This window comes from Dromiciops gliroides, chromosome 4 (genome assembly GCF_019393635.1).
Source record: "Dromiciops gliroides isolate mDroGli1 chromosome 4, mDroGli1.pri, whole genome shotgun sequence".
Lineage (NCBI taxonomy): Eukaryota > Metazoa > Chordata > Mammalia > Microbiotheria > Microbiotheriidae > Dromiciops > Dromiciops gliroides.
In genome coordinates this window covers 405699605-405719965 of record NC_057864.1, presented here as the reverse complement: position 1 = coordinate 405719965, position 20361 = coordinate 405699605, and the positions used below count along the sequence as shown (strand labels likewise).

Sequence of the window (20361 nt, the reverse complement as noted above, 5' to 3'; positions counted from 1 at the left end):
AGCTAGGCACTGGTTTGGGAAAGGAGGGAACAATTCTTGCCTTCTTAAAGAGGTGAATTGGGGTACTGAGATCTCATCTCACAACAGTTTGCTTACTGGATGTTTTAATCTGGGTGTCTCAGAGATATCTCAAAATCAACATGTCTGAATTAAAAACTCATTACCTTTTACCTCAAATCCATCCTTTTTTCAAACTTCCCAATTTCTTTTAAGGTCACCACCATTCTTCCACTCTTTCAAGTTTGTTGTTCATTCTTCATTCTTTTTTTTTTTTTTTGCAGGGCAGTAAGGGTTAAGTGACTTGCCCAGGGTCACACAGCTAGTAGGTGTTAAGTGTCTGAGGCCAGATTTGAACTCAGGTCCTCCTGAATCCAGGGCCGGTGCTTTATCCACTACACCACCTAGCTGCCCCTCATTCTTCATTCTTAAAGAAGACCAATGTCTTCATGAGGGTGATGTCTTGACTCGAGTATGAATTGGATATGAGGTAGCCTCACTCTTTCCTCCAGAGTCATTGAAGTCCAGCGGCAAGACAAAGGTCAAGATGACTGGCAATGGCCCAGGATGCAGTGGTAATAATAGGAAATAATTAACAGAGGGAAGGCACTGGAATTAAGAGCAGTTGGGGGAGGCATGCTGTTGTTAGTTGGGACTTAAAGGAAACCAGGGTGGTCAGTAAGTAGGAACTTACCTTGACTTTTGGAGGGGAAGACAAAATGACCACCTAGTAAATCTGGACAGATGAACTGAAATTACTTAAGGGAGCTAATTTCTTAAGAAATTATTTAAGGAAGCTAAATGAGGGAAAAGAACACAAGGGAAGTAACCAGACCATACACCCTATGTGGTAATGTTACCCAATGGGAACATCTGGGAGAGAACAAATGTGGTGAATATCAGGAAGGCACAAAAAAAAAAAATCCCGGGGGCAGCTAGTTGGCACAGTGGATAAAGCACTGGCCGTGGATTCAGGAGGACCTGAGTTCAAGTCCAGCCTCAGACACTTGACACTTACTAGCTGTGTGAACCTGGGCAAGTCACTTAATCCTAAATGCCCTGAAAAAAAAGAAGAATATCAGGAAGGCATTCATCTTTTCATGGCCTCCAGATTACAGCTGTCCCCTGTACATTCCCACCACTTGGTCTTCCTCCAGTCTTAGCCTCCTCAATGCCTCACTATTCAGTCCCCATATTCAATCAGTTGCCAGATCTTGCCATCTCTATCTCCACAACATCTCTCATCTTTTCTCTACATTCATACAACCACCTGCTTATTTCAAGTCCTCATGACCTGCCATCTAGATTATTGCAAATGTAGTTCTTATTGGTATTCTCTCTTCCCTTGCCCATCTATCCTACACAACTGTCAGTGATTTTCCTTAAGTACAGATCTGACCATCTCACCTCCTTGCTCAATAAACTCTAATGGCTCCCTATTGCCACTAGGATAATATAAACAGGTCTGGCTTTTGAGGCAGCCAGGTGGTGCAGTGGACCTGGGTAACTCACTTAAACTGTTTCAGTTTTCTCTCCCAGCTTATACTTTACCTTCTGTAAGACTTTTGTGGTCTCCTCAACTGCTAGTACCCTCTCTCTTAAATCACCTTATATTTAATCATCTTGTATTTATTTTGGATTTGTTTCCTTTATGTTTATGTATACATTTACATTTACATGTAGTTCTTAGAAGTAGAAATTGTTTCATTATTGTCTTTGTGCCTGGCACAGGGTAGATGCTTAATAGAGTCTTCTGTACTGTGTAATGTGACCAGATTGATTACTGTAATCACTGTAATCTATAATTACAGTAAGAAACAAGAGTAATTGAGCTTGAGGGACTTCAGAGGGATGGGAGTTTGGTAGGAGAGGATAATGTGAGGATACTCAGAATTTGGGGCAAGCCCTACCCATGAACCATAGAAGAATCCTTCATTCATTTTTATATTAGTCCCCGCACTCTTTTCCTGGTTTTTCCTCTACTCTTCCATCCAAAGTATTACACATTGATTTAGCTAGCAGTATTGGGTCCTCAAGTAAAAATTTTGAAAAGAATTCCTTTTCCACTTTTTCAGTTGAAAATAAAACACATCTCGAGCCTCTCAAACTATTGGAAATGTCCTTTGCACTTTGGTGGGGGTGTCAGACCTGTGATTTTGTGAGTGTAAGGAATTTAGCACAATGCCTCACACATAGTAGGTGCTTAATAAATGTTTGTTGACTGACCTCCAGTGTGGAAACTCCCCACATTGATGTAGATCCAGCTGCTCACTTGTAATGTCTGGTTTTAGAGAATTGCCTGGAATATTGATAGGTTAAGTGACTAACCCTTTTGTCTCCTCGATAATATGTGTCAGAGGCAGCCCTTTCTAACTCCAAGACTGGCTCTCTGTTTACTACACCAAACTCCATATGTGCATGCATTTACACAAATTGAGAGGAAAAAAAGATTATTTTTAGTGGTATTGGCTCTAGCTAACTAGAGAGCATTCCTTTTCCACTTCACCAATGTAGAATTGAGCCACAAGGGCGATTAACTCTCAATAAACTGAGAAACTGATCTTCAGGAAGTGAGTCCTTCTTCCAAGTTTAAAGTTTTTGCTGAAGTAAGCACAGCCTGCCTTCCTCCCACAAGGTCTTTTCAGATAATACCCAGGAAATATCCATCACCAAGTTAGGAGAACTTTGCTGTAGAGAAGAGGTGGCACTGCATCCCTTTACTAGTCTGACTTCCACCTTGGCCTATCTTGGCCTATGATAGGAAGTACTATGTTATATTAAATGAGCCCTGGACTTAGAGTCTTAGTTATAACTCTGCCATTATCTGTGTGAACTTGGATAAATTACTTAACCTCTCTGGGCCTCATTTCTGTGCAAAATGATTCCTTCTAAATTGACTCTAAAATCCCATCACTTGCTGTGGTCTTGCATTGATTTAAGGAAAGACTAACCTTCAAAGATCATTCCTGTTTTTGAATCCTGCACAAGAACCCCCCAGGCCATCCTCTGGAAAACCTCCAAAGCACAAATAGACATGGTGATGTGAAACTGCAAGAAGAAAAATCTTAGTAAGAGACACTCCAACCTTTTAAGCATCATCCTGTGATAATAATGACCTCTCATGCATATTTATGCACTTAGCTTCATAATGGCCACTTGAAAGACTAGGTTCTTTCTTTCATCTGGAACACAGTTATGTCAAGTGTGACAAAATATGCAGAAGTTCAAAGGTCCAAATATGCAAGATAGGAAAGGGCCACTGGTATTTCTTCTACACTTGGGGAATACACTTTTGGGAAGTATACTCCCTTTCCACTTACTAAGTCAGCAAGCATCCACACACAGCAAACCATTTTTTTTTTTAAATGGTAGGGACAGCTCCTTCACCCATTACTCAGTATTTTTTTCCAAACTGTGATCTGTTTTGCTCAAAAAGGGGGACTTTGGTCTAGGCACCAGTAGCAGGCTGGATTGACTTGGTTTTCAGTCAGGTGTTGGCTAAGGAATTTCCAACAGGTTCTGCCACCAGCTGTCCTGTAAAAGCGTCCTGTTAAACAGTAACTTGGTGTCATTCATTACCCACACAAAGTAAAATCATATGACCCCTACTTCCTAAGTAACCTAATTATTTTATTTTCTTTCAATTAGGCCAAACACTACTTGTATTGTGAAGTAATGCTGCAGAATTTGGATTATGCAACTCAGAAACAAGGAATTGGAGGTAAGCATTTTAAAAATATTTTTAAAGGTTGTTACAAAACAAATATGTTGACAGTTTTAAAAACTCTGGACATAGAGTTTTCTTTCTATGAACTTCCATTTTTTCCTGCTGTTGTGAATTAGTTATAACCTATAGTTATTTTTTTCAAAGGTGGTGGGGGAAATAAAGAGACCTTCAAATAGCCTTGCAAAATACAGGTATTTAATAAAGCTTTAAATAGTTTAACAGAAATCCATAAAGGCAACAAAAGAGAAATATTGCCCTGCTGTTCCAGAACCAAAATAATTTGACAGGAAAATGAGAGGAATTCTTTATCTTGGACTAATTTCAGGAACTTAACATTTTTCTTTCTCTCTTCTTTCCTTTCCTTTTAATCAAAGTGAAAGTATAATAGAGAAACCAGAAATGCTTAAAGAGAAGCAGGGGTAGTGGTGGTTCGGTCCCCCAGAAAAGAGAACATGAAAGATTCATCAGACAGTGGGACATAAAATAACTTCGTGATGCCTTCAGTTCTTAGCTAGGGCTCTAATGAAATTCAAACCTGCTACATCTGCCATACCACACTGTTAATTAGTTTTCTATTTATTTAGCAGATCTACAAGTGGAAAGCAATCTATTGCCAGTGAATTGTTTGACTCCTATGCTAAGTAGCCTGCATTCCAATCCTCTGATGTGGAAGCTAGCATGAGCCTAACTTTCATCTCATTGCCATGTCAAATTAACACCCAGCAGATTTTAGACACAAAGAAGGATTTTTTTCCTTACTCTCCAAAGGGCTACTAGTTCTTAGAAGTCAATACAGTGATATTAGTACTTCTCTGTTGTTGGCTCTGTTTCTTTTCCTACAAATTGGTATGAAGGATTAAATGGGAAATAGATATGGCAAGTCTCTTACTAAAGGTGCAACATAGAATTAGAGATTTAGAGCAGGAAGAAAGACCTCAGAGGTCATCTAGTTCAACCCTTCCCCCTTCGTTTTAAAGATGAGAAATTAAGTAACTTGTCCAAGATCATATAAATGAGAAATATCAGACCTGGGATTTGAACCCAGGTGCCCCCTGTTTCCAAATCCAGCACCTTTACCAGTAGGCCACAAAGTAGTTATTATTAATATATAATGGAAATATATATATTGGCTGGGTAATGAGGGTTAAGTGACTTGCCCAGGGTCACCCAGCTAGTAAGTGTCAAGTGTCTGAGGCCGGATTTGAACTCAGGTACTCCTGAATCCAGGGCTGGTGCTTTAGCCACTGCGCCACCTAGCTGCCCCCAAAACTATATTTTTAAAAATGTAATTCACTCTTAGGATAGGCATCCATCCTTTTGGTAATCTCTAATAATTGCAAAATGACAAAACCCTGAATATGTCATCATGCCTTCTTTTGCATCTATGTTTTAGATATATACTGCTTGTTTTTTTAATCAGCTAAATACTTGGCACTTGCCTCAACTTCAAGATGGCACTTACCTTATCACCTTAGGGATTTTCTTTGGTTGTAGGCTGTGAGGTGAAGGGAAAACAAATGGAAACTTGAAGCTTCTCTGTAATAATACCTTTGGGGTTTATTCAGGGTAGGGTAGAAGGTGTGTAGCTAATGACTGACAGCAGCAGATGCTGACTTTTGAGCACTACTTTTCAGATGGGGTCGAAGTGAGGAGTGAGGTCATATGAGGTGGGGAAGACGAGAGGAGCAAAAGCCACGTGATGGCAGATTTATTTTCATTTTTTCTCTTCTCAGCCAACACAGCAGGGCCCTTTCTTCCTAGCCTCTCTTGTCCCTAGAGTGGGGAATTAAGCTCTCTCCCACTTTTATTCACTTAATTTTCTTTCATTCTTACCTCCCCATGATTTCTCCTGCATGGAAGATTGAGAGAAATATGGCTCCTTTCTGCACCAAAGACTATCTATCCTATGGAAACTGAGGGACAGGGAAGAAGAAGCACTATGCTGCCAGGCCAGCAAAGGGTGATTTCCTTCTATTCAACATTTATCTAGTAGCTACTGTATACAAATGTAGGCAGGATACAAAGACAGTTCTTGCCCTCAAGGAGTTTACAATCTTATAGATAAAGTAAGCACACAAATAACATAATAATGAACTAAAGTCTGCCAAAATTTGATTTCAGCCATACTTTGGTCTAGAGTTGAGACCTGTTTCTTCAACGCGGAGTACAAATTCTAGTAGGTCCTTCCTGCTAATCTGGAAAGATTTTAAGTATGGTCCCAGCCACCATCTATTTCTGTTGCTTGTAGGCCAATTAGTAAATTTAGAATCACTTCACCAGTGTGAGGAAATGGGGAATGGTCTCCTCTCAATAAGAACATAATAGTCACCATTCAAATTACACTCCTCCAGACCTGTTTTAGGACAAAGGTTTCAGATCCCCTCCTCCCCCTCCAGCAAACAAAATCACATGGTTCTAGGAGCCCTGAGCTGGTCTCAATTAGGTAAATAATTATGGAAATTAGGATTGGGAACACTGCGTTCTGATTAGCTAGTTTTTGCGTGTAAATTGTAACCCTTGAGTAATTGATTAGTGATGAAAAGGGGGAGGGTCCATTCACACTAGGGACTAGTGGATAAAACGGGGCCTTCGAGCCTCCATTCTTTGCACCCACCAGCTCATTGCACATTGGGTTGCCCATTCTCGAGAGAATGACAATAAATGAGCCTTTGACATATCACTGCCACTGAGTTCCAAAGAATTATTGAGCAGCAGTCATTTTCCCCACAACTAGGTTGACCACAGGTAATGAAATTTTTGTGTACATCAAATCTTGAAACCTATTTATGTACCAAATATTTAAAGAGGCTGTGATCTATATTAGTGGAAGATAATGCCATCCGAATGTTGATGACATCACAGATCCTTGAAGCATCAGAATACAAAGTAGAAAGAGATAAGGTGTTGAAGAGAGACACAAAATATTATGGAAGCAAAGAGGAAGGAAAAATTATTTAAGAAGGACCAGGGAAGGAGATGGCATTTTATTTGGACCTTGAGGAATGGATAAGATTTAAAAATAGATTGTTTGGAGGGTGGGGGTGGGGGTGGGGGTGGAACATGATTGCCTTTGTAAAGGGGAATAATAGAAGACAAGGCTAGAAATTTAGGATACGGTTATAGCATGGAAAGATTTGCATTTGATACTGAAGAATTTTCTTTTATTCTCTAGGCTTTGGGGAACCACAGAAAGGTTCTTTGCAAGGGAGTGCCCTGATTAGCTGAAAGAAGATAACTCTGTATGTATAGGGTAGAGTAGAAGTGGGAGGGAGCTGGAGGTGGGGGAAAACTAGTAGAAAGCTCTTACAATTATTGTTAGTCTAGGTGAGAATGAGTTTCTACACTTGGGTAAGAGCAATAATAATGAACAAGACAGATAAGAGAAACATTGTGAAGCAAATCTATAAGATTAAGAGTTATTCCTTAATAGAAAATAATAATATAGACAACTTATTATTTAAAATCCCTTAATAGATAATTTGCCATTGCAAAGGATGCAGTTTTCAATATAAGAAATAAACATAATCAATAATGGCCTGGAAAATGTTCACATTCATTAATAATCAGAGAAATTCTGAAAAAAATATATTTGTCCTATCTTCCTCTATTAAACTATAAGCTTTTGAAGTCAGACATTATATCATTTACAGCTGCTCTTTAGAACTTAGGGTATGGGACTCAACACAGTGTAAGCTCAACTAATGCTGCTGATGAAAAAAAATTCTGACTTTGTTCATTTTACTATGAGAGTAATACCTCCAAGGTGGTTAGTGAAATGACAAAAAAAAAGTCTGTGTAGCCTGGTAACATTTGATATTTTTAATAAAGCTACCTGAACCCAATACTAACCCCTATGACACTCTGATAGAAATTTCCCCTGACAGGAAATGTTTCCACACATTATCATCTTTGGTTCCTGCTCTGTCAGCTTGTTAAGCAGTCCACATAACTGTCTTACCCAACGAGTGATCCAGAGTAGCTTATCCACAAACCTGTGACTTATCCAAGCCAATTTGAACTAACTGTGCAAATAAAGATTCATAAGACACGTTATGAGAGGCTTTACTGAAGTATAAGATGTAATATCTACAATGTTCTCTTTTATCCATGATTTCTGTTACTATATTGGAAAAGCTTTCAACTTTCCTGAACCTAGCTTGTATTTACTAAAGCCATATCACAATTTAAGAATCTTCTGGTCTCCAGAGGGGAACATGCTTTCTATCTGAATAGGGTCACCTTGGGAAAGTCATTTAATTTTACTCAGTTTTCTCATCTATAAAATGGGAATAATAACAGCAACTATCTCACAGGGTTGTTGTGAGGACAAAATGTGATAATATTTGTAAAGTATTTTGCAAAAGCTTAAAGCACTATATAAATATAATAGCTACCATAGTTTTTATTATTAGTAGTCACACTCTTGGCTTGGGAGTAGGAGTAATTGACCAAAGGTCTGGGGGGTAAAGTATTCATGCCTTGCCTTCTCTACCTCTTTGTGTCTGGAGACTTTTGTAAGTGGGTTGCAAGGATTATGAGATTTAGGTGCTGAGACTCCAGCAAACATTTATTGTCAAAACTATTGCTATTGCCCAGAGAGAAACAGTCGTTGAATGAAGCCTCTGAAAGAGTGTCTCAGTTATGGGTTCAGCTTAAATGGGGAGGCATTGGTTTGGGCCTTCTGCAGTTTCTGTCATGGTAAAAGGATAGATTTTATAATGACTAACCTCTAAACTTCCAGCACTTACCATGTGCCCAGTTCTCTCCTTTCTCTGAGAACCTATGGCTTGCTATCTGGTCTGTCACTGCTCACCCACCCCTACCCTAGATCACTGGGCCTTTCCATCTTCCCTGTAGATATACTGTCCTGCAGCTAGGTTGCATTGGCTCTGGAGTCAAGAGGACCTGGGTTCAAATCCAGCCTCAGACACTTGATACTTACTAGCTTTGTGACCCTGGGCAAGTCACATAACCCCAATTGCCTCAAACATCCGGGGCCATCTCCAGTCATCTTGATGTATATATTGCCACTGGATCTAGATGGCTCTGGAAGACAGAGTGAGGCTGGTGACTTTGCACCTCACTTAAATCTAATTCACTGCAAGTCATGACATCACCTCCTGATGTCATGGTCCTTTTCCAAGAAGGAAGGACAAAACAACAAAATGCATTGTCCTACTTGTGCTTTCTCCCTCATTAGAATATAAGCTCCTTGAAAGTGGAGGCTATCTTATTTTTGTATTTCTATCCTTCACAATTAGCACAGAGTAAACAATTAATAAAATGGTTTTTTGGTCATCATTTAAAAATTTTTATTGCTTTACATCACCTTTATTTCCGATATATACTCGTTTCCACTCCTACTTATAACCAAAAATAGAAATAAAAGGGGAAAAAAGCAGTCTGACAAAATAATTGTATCAAGTCTAACAGTATTTGCATACATAGGTACATAGTGTGTACCTCTGCACTGGAAGGCGGGAAGTACATTCTGATCTCTCTTCTTTGGACCAATCTCAGTTGTTATAATTACAGTGATCAGCTTCAATTTTTGTTGTTGACATTCTTTTCTTTTGTATCATTGTGAGTATTTTTTCCTGGTTCTGCCTATTTCCATTTGTATAAATTCCATTTGTATAAATGTAAGTCTTCCTATGCCTTTCTGTATTCTTCATATTCACCGATACTCACGGTGCAGTAATATTTCATTACATTTATCTGTCATCATTTTTTTTTTAGATCTTTAACAATTGATGGGTATATATTTTGTACGCAGTTCTTTGTACCGATAGAGTTCAGCTCTCAATCTATGATCCTATGCACACATACACAAATAACTAAATACAAGTTAATTTGAGAAGAGAGGAAGAACACTATGATGCTTCACATCAGGGACAGAACCTGACTTGGCCTGAAGAAAACTAAATATTAGAGAGAAAGGAAAGAGTATATTTTAGGCATAAGGGGACAGAAATAGAAGATGACTAATCAAGTTCAAAGAATCACTAGTGGTTCCATTTTACTGGAACATTGAAGACATCAATCAATCAACAAGCCTTTATTAACTACCCACTATGTTCCTGGCACTGTTAGGTTCCAGGGATACAAATGCAAAAGGGACACAATTCTTCCCTGCAAAGAGTTTCTATTCTACCAAGCGAGACAACTTCTAAAATACTAGAATGTATAGAATGTATGCAATATAAATGTAAGGTTCTTTGGGCAGGATACTAACAGTTGGGGAGATCAAGAAAAATTTCTTGAAGAAGGTGGCACTTGACCTGATCATAAAAGAAGTAAGGAATTCTAAGATTTAGGATTGAGGAAGGGTATTGCAGGTATGGGGGATGGTCGGTGCAAGAGGCACAGAGATGGAATAGGTCATGTCACAGGTGAGGAACAGTAAGAAGGCTGGTTTGGCTTGACCATAGAGTGTGAAAAGAGGAGTAATATGTAATAAGTCTGGAAAGGTAGGTTGGTTTGGTGTTTAAAGTTTTTAACAGCTAAACAGAGGTGTTGATATTTTATCCAAGAGTTAATAATGAGACATTGAAGTTTGTTGAGTAAGGGAGTTAGTTACAAGGTCAGTGCCTAAGGACAAACATGTTAGGATGGATGGAGGATGGATTGGAATGGGGAGAGACTCAAGGGATGGAGATCAATTAAGAGGCAATTGAGGTAGCCCAGGTGACAGGTGGTGGGTACTTTGACTAAGGTGGTGACTGTTTGGATAGGGAGAAAGGTTGGGATGCATGAAGCAGAAATGGCAAGATTTGGCAATACATTGGATATGGGGACTGAGGGAAAGCTTGGAGTTGAGGATAACACCAAAGTCCTAAACCTGGTAGACTGAAAAAATGACCATGTCCCCAACAAAAATATGTAAGTTTGGGAAAGGGCAATAATATGAAATAAGTCTAAAAATATAAGGAGAAGCCTAATTGTAAAGGGCATTAAATACTAGGCTGAAGAATTTGTATTTTTTCTTTCAGGACATAAGGAACCACAAAAAATTCTTGAGCAAAGGGTTCCATTTGGAACCTTTAGAAAATTACTTTGGCAACTGTGTGTAAGATAGTTCCTTGTGCTATCTATAAATCCTAAGGGTAGGAACTGATTTTCTTTTTCTTGGTATTCCCAGGATTTAGCACAAGGCCTTGTATATAGTAGGTGCTTAATAAATGCTTGCTGTTTGAATACATGAGAGCTGAAAAGATTTCCCAGAAAGAAAATGTAAAGAAGAAAGAAGACTGGGAGGGGGACAAGGGGGTCGGGATACCGAAGTTTAGTGGGCAGGAGATTAATGATGAGGAGTGCCCCGACAGGAAGGATGAGAAACAAGACAGGGCAAGGTCACAGAAGCTGAGCAGGAGGGGAAAATATACAAGAGGAGGAGGGTGGTCAAGTGTAAGGTGCTTCAGAGAAACCAGAAAGGTAAAAACTGAGAAAAAGTCATTCTATTTTCAGATCAGAGTATCTGTTACCTTTAAGTGGCAGAGTCGGAAACCAGATTGCTAAGAGTTGAGAAGTGAGTAGGAGGTGAGTAAACTGAGGCAATAAGTGTAGATAATTGTGAGTTTGGTTATGAAAAGGAGAAGAGATAGCTTGAGGGGATGGTGAGTATACATAACTTACCATGTTAGAGATGAGTGATTTTTTTTGTTTGTTTGTTTTTGATTGTGTTGTGGTGTTTATTTGTTGTTGTTGTTTTGTATGGGGGAGACCTGGACCTGTCTGTAGTCAGGGATAAAGGGATAAAGTGAGTGTCCTTATTCCTAGAGTACTGAAAAGTTAAGCTAAAGCCTGTTTCCTTTTTTTGGGGGGGGGGCAGGGCAATGAGGGTTAAGTGACTTGACCAGGGCCACACAGCTAGTGTCAAGTGTCTGAGGCTGGATTTGAATTCAGATCCTCCTGAAGCCCCAAAGCCTGTTTCTATCATGCATTTCGATAGGGGAATAGAAAAGAAAAGGATATGTCTAATTGTTCTTTTGTTCATTAACAGTCTCAAAGTCCTTGAGCTCTAGTTTCCATTGAGTTGACCTTTGGAGTCACTTTGCCAGAAGCCTTCTTTGAGAGACCCCCTGGAGTCCTTGACTTGACTTCGAACTAATCTATTGATTTAATAGAAGCCATTTATCATTATCTTTTGTTCCAGATAATACTTTTTAATCTCCAGTATGGCAAACACCATCAATAATACATATTTTGCTGACTTTTTTGGGCAACTAATTTTCACTGCATGAGGACAGGAAACCTATACTCTTGCCATTATTCAAATCTCTTTGCCCATAACTAATGAACCTGCCTTATCTCTGGAGATCCTGTCAACCTGGGCTCATCTTTCATTGAGAAGAAGGACACCACTCACCAACCAACTGAAGCCTCAGAACTCTTTAAGTTCCAGTGAAAGCTTTTCCAAGTGGGCTGAGGGGGAGGTGACCTAGTGAGCCCGTGGTAACGTTGAGGTGCTTAAGAGAACAGACTATCTGGAGCCACCTCCTTCCTTTCTATCTAAACCAGACACCAGTGGATGTCTGGGTGCTCAGATAAAGAAATTGGGATATAGTGGAAATGATGTAATCAGCAAAACTAGATTCACTTCCTCTGGAAGTTTATAGTATAGCTAGCTGACGGGCAATGTTGTACATATAATAAAAATGTCTACATATGCTCTTTATACATACTGAGAGCACACACATAATAATTATACACACAGATGTGCTTTTCTGCCCAAATAAGTATATTTGCTTTTTTATTCATAAGGAGGCCTATTCATGGGCCCTTCATCTTCACAAGGAAAAAACCCTTATCTTTACTGAGATAATTAACAGTCACCAGTGTTTTGGGTATACTTGGACCCAAACTTAAGGGTTCTGTTCCACAGCTGCTCCTGAGAAATGATTGAGTTGGTAGCTTCCATATCTGATTTGGGGAAATGAAATTCTGCATCTCAAGTATCAAAATAGGGAAATGAATCTAGCCAAGTGGACTCCTCTTTCTTTCTCTTATATTTATTTTGACAGCCCTTGCCTAGACGTTTTTTTTTTTAACTGCTTAATCGTGCTTCAAAAATGGAGATGCTTTCTGGTATGTGTTTTTATTATACAGGATGGATCACCTTCCAGGAATCATAGAGAAAAAAATGGACCAAACTCCTAATGTTTGGCTTTCATCAAGTTCCTATCGATCCTGAATGTCATCAACTGAAAGCAGAGGGTGCCAGGTTTTTATTTTTGTTTTTTTAGATTATTTTCAGAGCTAATGAATTTGATGTACCTGGCACTAAAAAGTGACAAACTCTCTCCTAGTATGCTAGCTGACATAACTTCATCCATATTTCAAGCTCATAAGTGTAGTAACAGGTATCAAATTCTATTATTGTTTCTTTCAGAATTTCAGTATTTTACAAGCAGAGGATGGTTACTTCACTTAATAATTAAGAATCATTGCCATATTAAACAATGACAGTGATTTTTTGTTGCTAAAAAAAGGTAATCAAGAAATTATCAATAGTTGTCTTCACAAATGCCTATTTCTTCATCTCTATAAAATCTTTATAAGCATAATTTCCTGAGGCATTCTGGACAATGTTTTGAAGGTCTAAGAAGGATATAAGTAGGCTCTTAAAACAATATTTGTTTTATAACCAAATGCATCTTTACAGTCACTCAATTGACTAAAAAGTGCAGATAATACAAGAATGCATTTTGTTTATTATTTACTATTTTCAAAATGCCATGTGATTCAGTAGAAAAAGTTTTCCTTTTAAAGTTTTTTTATTAATGCTCTTTTTTGCATCATTGTCTCTTCCTGATATCTCCTTCTGACTCTCCACTTAACCCCTTCAATAACCCCTCCAATATAATAAGTATAGTCAAGCAAAACAAATAAACACATTGGCTATCAACACATCTGAAAATATATCCTTCATCCTGCAACTATAACCTACCACTTTCCTGCCAAAAGGCAAGAGACATGCTTCATTGTCAGTCCAATAAAGTCATGAAGAAGTCACCTCATTTGTCAGTTTTCAAGACTCTCCTCTAAAAAAAAAAAATGTGTAATATGCATATATCAAAATCCCACAAGATTCCTTGAAAGATGGAGCAGAGATGAAGTGTTAAAACTAATTGTTAACATAAAATAAGGCATTAAGGTGCAACAGCAACAGAAAATAAGCCAGTCCTTGGCCTCCAGGAACTTATACTCTACAATGGGAAAACAAGTAAAGAAAAAGAAGTAAAAAAAAAAAAAGTAAAGTAGGAACTGTCTCACTTTTGTCTTTGTATTCCTAGCACCTAGCATAGTATCTGGAATACAGGAGGAGCTTAATGAATGTATGATAAATTAAATTGAATAAGTTTTTCCTACTTAGATTGGATGAACTCTTTAGAGTAATTATGGATCTCATTTAGAAGAACTATTTTGGGCATTGATACAATAAAATGAACAATATCTATTGTCCAAACCATAATATGCAGTGAGATGCACAATCCCTAGAATGAATCTTTCATACATGCATATATACATACATACATACATACATACATACATACATACATATGTATCATCTCTATCTCTCTATCTCCATCTCCCATCATCTCCCATCTCTCATCTCTCAATCTTGGCTTTTTACCATGGATGGACAATGAGTTGGGCTTAGAATTTAATAGAAAAAAGAGAGTGTGATAGATTGTTTTGGGGAAATCATGCACTTATTTTAATGACCTCAAGTCTTCTTAAGATCAAGATTCTTTGGGTGATGTTGTGTGGGCTCTAAGTCATGAGATATCACAGTCTCTTAGAGTTTAAATCACAGTCACCCAAAGAGCAATGGAAAGGATCATGGTGGATTTCAGTAGGCTGCAATATTTTACTAATAAAGAATTTTATTTGAGAAGCCACCTGTGATGTTCCAGCATTCACATGATATCAAGACATCCAAAGGAAAGCCTCTAACATGATGAAGGGCAACTGGTGAAGGACTTACAAGAAGGCATAGAAACAAAAATTTCATAGAATAAGAAGGCATGTAATCTTTATCCTTGGAGGGAATATTCCCATGGATGGACATGACATATCCATTGATGTTGGAATATGTTTTGTGTGTAGCCATAATTAGAAACTTTGGCCTCCTTGGATTTTTACCAAAGATCTCCGTTATTGTAAAATTCGATCCCTGTTGGTCTGATAGAAACAGAAAGTAGTGATTTTAAGTGTTCCACTCAGCTTTCATTTAAGCTGAGTAGCAATTTCTCAGAAAGAAATCTGCACAATAATTATTATATGGAAGTACTAGGTTGTCATAGCCTCTCATTTCCCATATCCTTGTCTAAAGTGAAATAAGAGAGATGAGACATGCATGCTCTCCCAGATAAATGAATGCAGTCAGCTGTGCAATTCAATACACAGGCTTCGCCCAGTACCAACCTTGTCACTGTTGGCATTAATGAAGATTCTAGTATCATTTGATGTTCTACATGTAAAGAGCACTGCAATGACTCTGAGTGATAGACATCTTATCGTTAATGCCTGCTTGTATTCCACATAGCTCTGAGCTTCTTATAAGGGTGGTGCTGGTTAAATTTCCTGATGACCAATGCCTAATAATTATCCAAATCCTTGTTTTGTCTTGGAATTCCATTCTATCACAAAATGCTCATAATAAATGAGCTATTGACTGGGCCTTGGTAAATTTTATGCATGTGGAACTGTGTCTCATTTTTTGGACAACCTTGATATATTCAATTATTCAAGCATGGCAAACAGGTTAATTAGGTGTCTAATCACTGACCTTACAAAAAGATTTTGTTTTTAAACAATGGATTAACTGTACAGTTTCTTGAAATAATGAGCTCCTCTAATACATTTCACTTTTATTTAACATTTTTTAGTATCTCCTATATAAATAATAGAATTTGGAGCTAGAAAGAGATTTTTTTTAATGATCTAGTGAATCCAATCTTTTCATTTTATAGTTGAAATAACTTACATCTAGAGAGGGAAGATGACATATTCAGCGTGACACAGTGAGTAGCAGTAATGGAATTTGAATCTATAGTCTCAGACTTGGAGTCCAGCTCTCTTTCTACTCCTCCATGTTGTTGCTGGTGGTGGTGGTGGTCCTGGTCCTGTGTTTTTGAAGAAGATCACTGATATCATAGGTGATGTCTTGACTAGCTCATGTATTGGATTTAAGTGAGTCAGAGTTGTACAAAGTCATCAGCCTTACTCTCTATTTCTGAGTCACTGAAGTCCAGTGGCAGGACAAAAGTTAAAACAACTGGTGATGGCTCCAGGTGGGGTGGATGACCTTGGCCTCTTCCATGTCTGACTGAGCTCTAAACACTCTACAATGCCTGCTTCAGCCACCTTCATGGTCTGTTGGAACAAATTATTCTCATCCACCCCTTTCACTGTGGAAGTCTTTGCATGCTTGGGGTAGACATCCCCCTAACTCACTGACATGGTTGTAGCCTGTTGGTTACCCTCAACCTGGTTTACTCCATTGGCTGAGACAGTTTCACCAGGGTATACCAGCTATACATGTTACATTTTCTTGGAGCCACAGGTGGGAGCTGAGTGAAGGTGGACACTAGAGATCTATAAGCAGCCTAGAAAAGGGCTCATCAAGACCTAACACCAGAGGTTCTAGTCCTCTCTGAACATCCCATACACCCTATTACTTTATGTACTATGTGCCATACTATTCATTAGGGATAGAAATATAAAATTTATTCAGTTTCTTCCCTTATAGACCTTATATATTATGTTGTTTAAAATCTAAATTGTGGGTTCTAATCTGCCCCGCCCCAGTTTTGGGGGTGAAGCTGGCTAAAATCACTGATAAATTCAGCAAGAGTTTAGGCTTTTAAGGATTTATTAAAATATATTATAAGTTAGTGAAGAGAGAGAGAGAGATTGAGAACAGATTCCTTATAGCATGGAAAATCCTAGCTTGGATCTATTTTGTATAGCCAGAGGGAAAAAAAAACAAACTTCCTTTCCTAGGAGCCCATGTAAAATCCCTCAACATGCCGAAAGTCCTAGATGACCCGGGGGACCCTCCTTTTTCTCCCATCTGCCACCACACCAGTTCCTCCACAAAAAGAGGCCGCTTCAGCCCGAGAGCCTCCACTTCCTAGTTCCTCTCTCCCTCCCTGAAAGGGGAGGTCCTTCAAGTTGATTGGTTGAGAGTGGTCTCTTGCTGATGTCAGTAGTACACCACTTCTGAGTGTCACTCAGGGCCAGCCAGGTGTGGTCTCCATCCAAACGCCCTCAAGTAGGTACTCAGTCAGTTTCTCAGTCTCACCCAATTCAAACAATTCTAAACCAATCCTCAGGTGAGACGGCTGGGCATCTGCCAAATCCCATTATTTTATCACATTATTCTGGAGATAGTATAACCTATACACACTCAAATATTATAATAATAATAATAACTAACATTTACATAGCATTTTAAGGTTGGGAAAGTACTTTTCATATGTTAATTCATTTGATCCTCTCAATTACCTAGGTGCTATTATAATATCCATTTGACAAATGAAGAATTGAGACACAGAGAGAGATTAATTGACTTGTCCAGGGGCATTCAGTTAAGGAGCACATGAGGCAAGATTCAAACTCAGGTCTTCCTGACTCCATGTTCTGTGCTTTAGTCACTGTGCCACCAGGTAGAATGTGAAAGGGGCAATGGAGAAAACACTTTCAGCTGGGATAGAGATATTGTGAAGGTAAAATCTATGAGACTTGGCAATTGACTCAGGTTATAAAGAAGGGGAAAATGGTAAATTCTATATGGAAATTGACCCAAGCCTTTTTTGCTTCCTAGCCCCTAGCACAGTGTTCTACACAGCACGGATGCTTGATAAATAGTTAATGAGTATGTATTCTGTGTTCCCAACATCCTCTAGTATGTCACCGTTCACATAGTAGGCACCTTATAATGGTTAATTGAATGAAAAGTCCTTTTTATTTGATCTCTTCCTGCTATTATGGGAGGATGAATAAATGCTAGAACAAATGCCAGAGGAAATATTCAACTGGGACTCAGGGAAGAAGCATCCTATTATTTGTATGAGTATTCTAGGGCAAGGAATAGAATTATTATTGGTTCATCTTTGGGTCTCCCAGCACAGTTTAGGTGTTTAATAAATGTTTGTTTAATTGAACTAAGTCATCATTCAGGAGAGCAAGACAGAATACTGCTGCCTCTGTCAGAAACAAAACAAAAGCAAACCCAAAACCATTGTTGTGCCATTGGGATGTTTCAAAGTCACCAGTAAAACATCTTTTTGACAAAACCAGCAGGTGAAAAAATATTAAGTGAAGGTTTTCCCCTCTGTTTCAAACATTTTGTTTGTATACAACTTTCCTCTGCAGAATTTTAGCAGGATGCTTTTAAATGGTTTTTTTGTTTTGTTTTGTTTTAAATGTTTCCAACCCTCCCCAACCTTGAATGCATTATTAAATCCTTAATTTCTCAGCTGCTCAAACTCTGGGCCCAAAATATGGTCTTCTGAATACTTTCTTTAAGAAGTCCTTGGAGAAAGTTGACTCTTCTTGGAGCCCTCTACAGAAATGCTCTCCCAAGCATTTTGAGAAGGGTCCCTTTAAAAGTGATTTGAAAGGAACGTACTGAAGCTCTGGAATGCCACTGACATGGCTATTTATCTTGGAAAAGATTCATTGCATCTGGCATATGCTTCAAACCCCCACCACTTCCCTGAGTCTGATCATCTGTATCCTTTTCTTTCCTTCTTTCTTTCTTTCTTTCTTTCTTTCTTTCTTTCTTTCTTTCTTTCTTTCTTTCTTTCTTTCTTTCTTTCTTTCTTTCTTTCTTTCTTTCTTTCTTTCTTTCTTTCTTAGTAATGAGGGTTAAGTGACTTGCCGAGAGTCACACAGCTAGTGTCAAGTGTCTGAGGTCAGATTTGAACTCAGGTCCTCCTGAATCCTGGGCCGGTGCTTTATCCACTGTGCCACCTAGCTGTCCTCCCCCGCCACCATCTGTATCCTTTTCATAACTCCACCCCTCAATTCCCCAAATGTAAACAGCAGGCAGCTCAAAGTTGTTGGCTGACCAATGTAAAATATCAGTTACCAGGTCTCTGCTGTGGTAAATATGGTATTGTTTGGGGATAATGCTCTCTACTGATCTATTAGAGAATGTGATCCTTTTACAAGTTCATCATAAGACAACCCTCTTGGAAGGCACTGAGATAGGTGGTATTTTTGGAACCCAGACTCTTCGATGTCATGATGGAACTGTAATCTCATTAATGTGGGTATTTCCTTCCTAAGATGCTGTTTGTACCCATTCCTGACTGTCCATCTTGTGAGATTCACATACACTCTCCCATAAATCTACTACATGGAGTCCACGCGAAGTGCTGGAGTTTTCCTCTCATTCTCTGGATGTTTTGTGGCTACCAGAGGAATTCATGGACTGTCCATTGATTATTCCTCATTTTTATTATGTGACTAGGTCCATCTTTCTTCTCCATCCTACATTTCACCTTGCACAAAGTGAGAAATATATTTCACTGTTTCTTAGCAGTGAATAAACAAAAGGGAGGCATTAGGTAAAGAACAAACATGGAATGTGAGTAGGTAGCTTGGATGGATTTGTTCAAGGACTAGGGCCTTGTTTAACACAATGAATAGGGGGCAGAGCCAAGATAGCATAGGAAAGGCAGTGACTTGCCTGAGCTCTCCCCAAGACCCCTCCAAATACCTTCAAATAATGCTATAAGGCAATTCCTGGAGCAGCAGAACCCACAAAAGGATAGGGTGAAAACATTTTCTACTCAAAGACAACTTAGAAGGTTGGCAGGAAAGATCTATTGTACTAGAGTGAGACTGGAGAGCAGTACAGCACAGACCCAGATCCAGCAAGCCAGGAGCAGGCCTTGGGAGCATCTGAATCAGTAGCAGTGGCAACTGCTTCTGGAACTCAGCCCACAGACAGTAAGGGGGTCGAACAACTAGCCAGGAGATTACAGGGGTCTCTTTGCTAGAACTGAGGCAGGACTCTTTTGTTTTGCCCATACTTGGATCCAGGTCACAGTCTTGGTAGTGGTCCCAGGTCTGGGACGAGCACAAGCATACCAGAGCTTGCAGTCACAGTGGTGTGGGACTCTGTTCATAGTTTCAGGGCAGAAAAGTAGGCCTGTGGTTGCTTGCAGACCACAACACAGGCCAGGGTAGTAGTAAACATAGCTTTCCTCAAATCATATCACCTTAGAAGAACTAAAAACTTTTAATTTAATTTTTTTTTTAGTGAGGCAATTGGGGTTAAGTGACTTGCCCAGGGTCACACCGCTAGTAAGTGTTAAGTGACTAAGGCTGGATTTGAACCCAGGTACTCCTGACTCTATCCCCTTTACCACCTAGCTGCCCCAGAACTAAAAACTTTTAAATTCCTAGAAGTATCTCTGAAAACAGCTACACAAAACCCCTGAAGCTTCAGACAGTACATCTTCCACCCTGAAAGTAGTGCCTCACTTTAACAAAGAGTTAAAAATCAAGAAATAGGCTAGGAAAATGAGCAACAAAAAAAATCCTGGGGGGGCAGCTAGGTGGCGCAGTAGATAAAGCACTGGCCTTGGATTCAGGAGGACCTGAGTTCAAATCCA

General features: G+C 39.0%; 1 long non-coding RNA gene across 1 annotated transcript in view; it reads left to right on the top strand.

The window, feature by feature from the left end:
* Nucleotides 1-3643: 3643 nt before the first annotated feature.
* LOC122754329 overlaps nt 3644-20361 on the top strand; it is a 169837-nt gene continuing 153119 nt past the window's right edge. The window contains exon 1 of the long non-coding RNA XR_006356352.1: nt 3644-3718. This is a non-coding gene — a long non-coding RNA (uncharacterized LOC122754329). The remainder of the gene's footprint in view (nt 3719-20361) is intronic.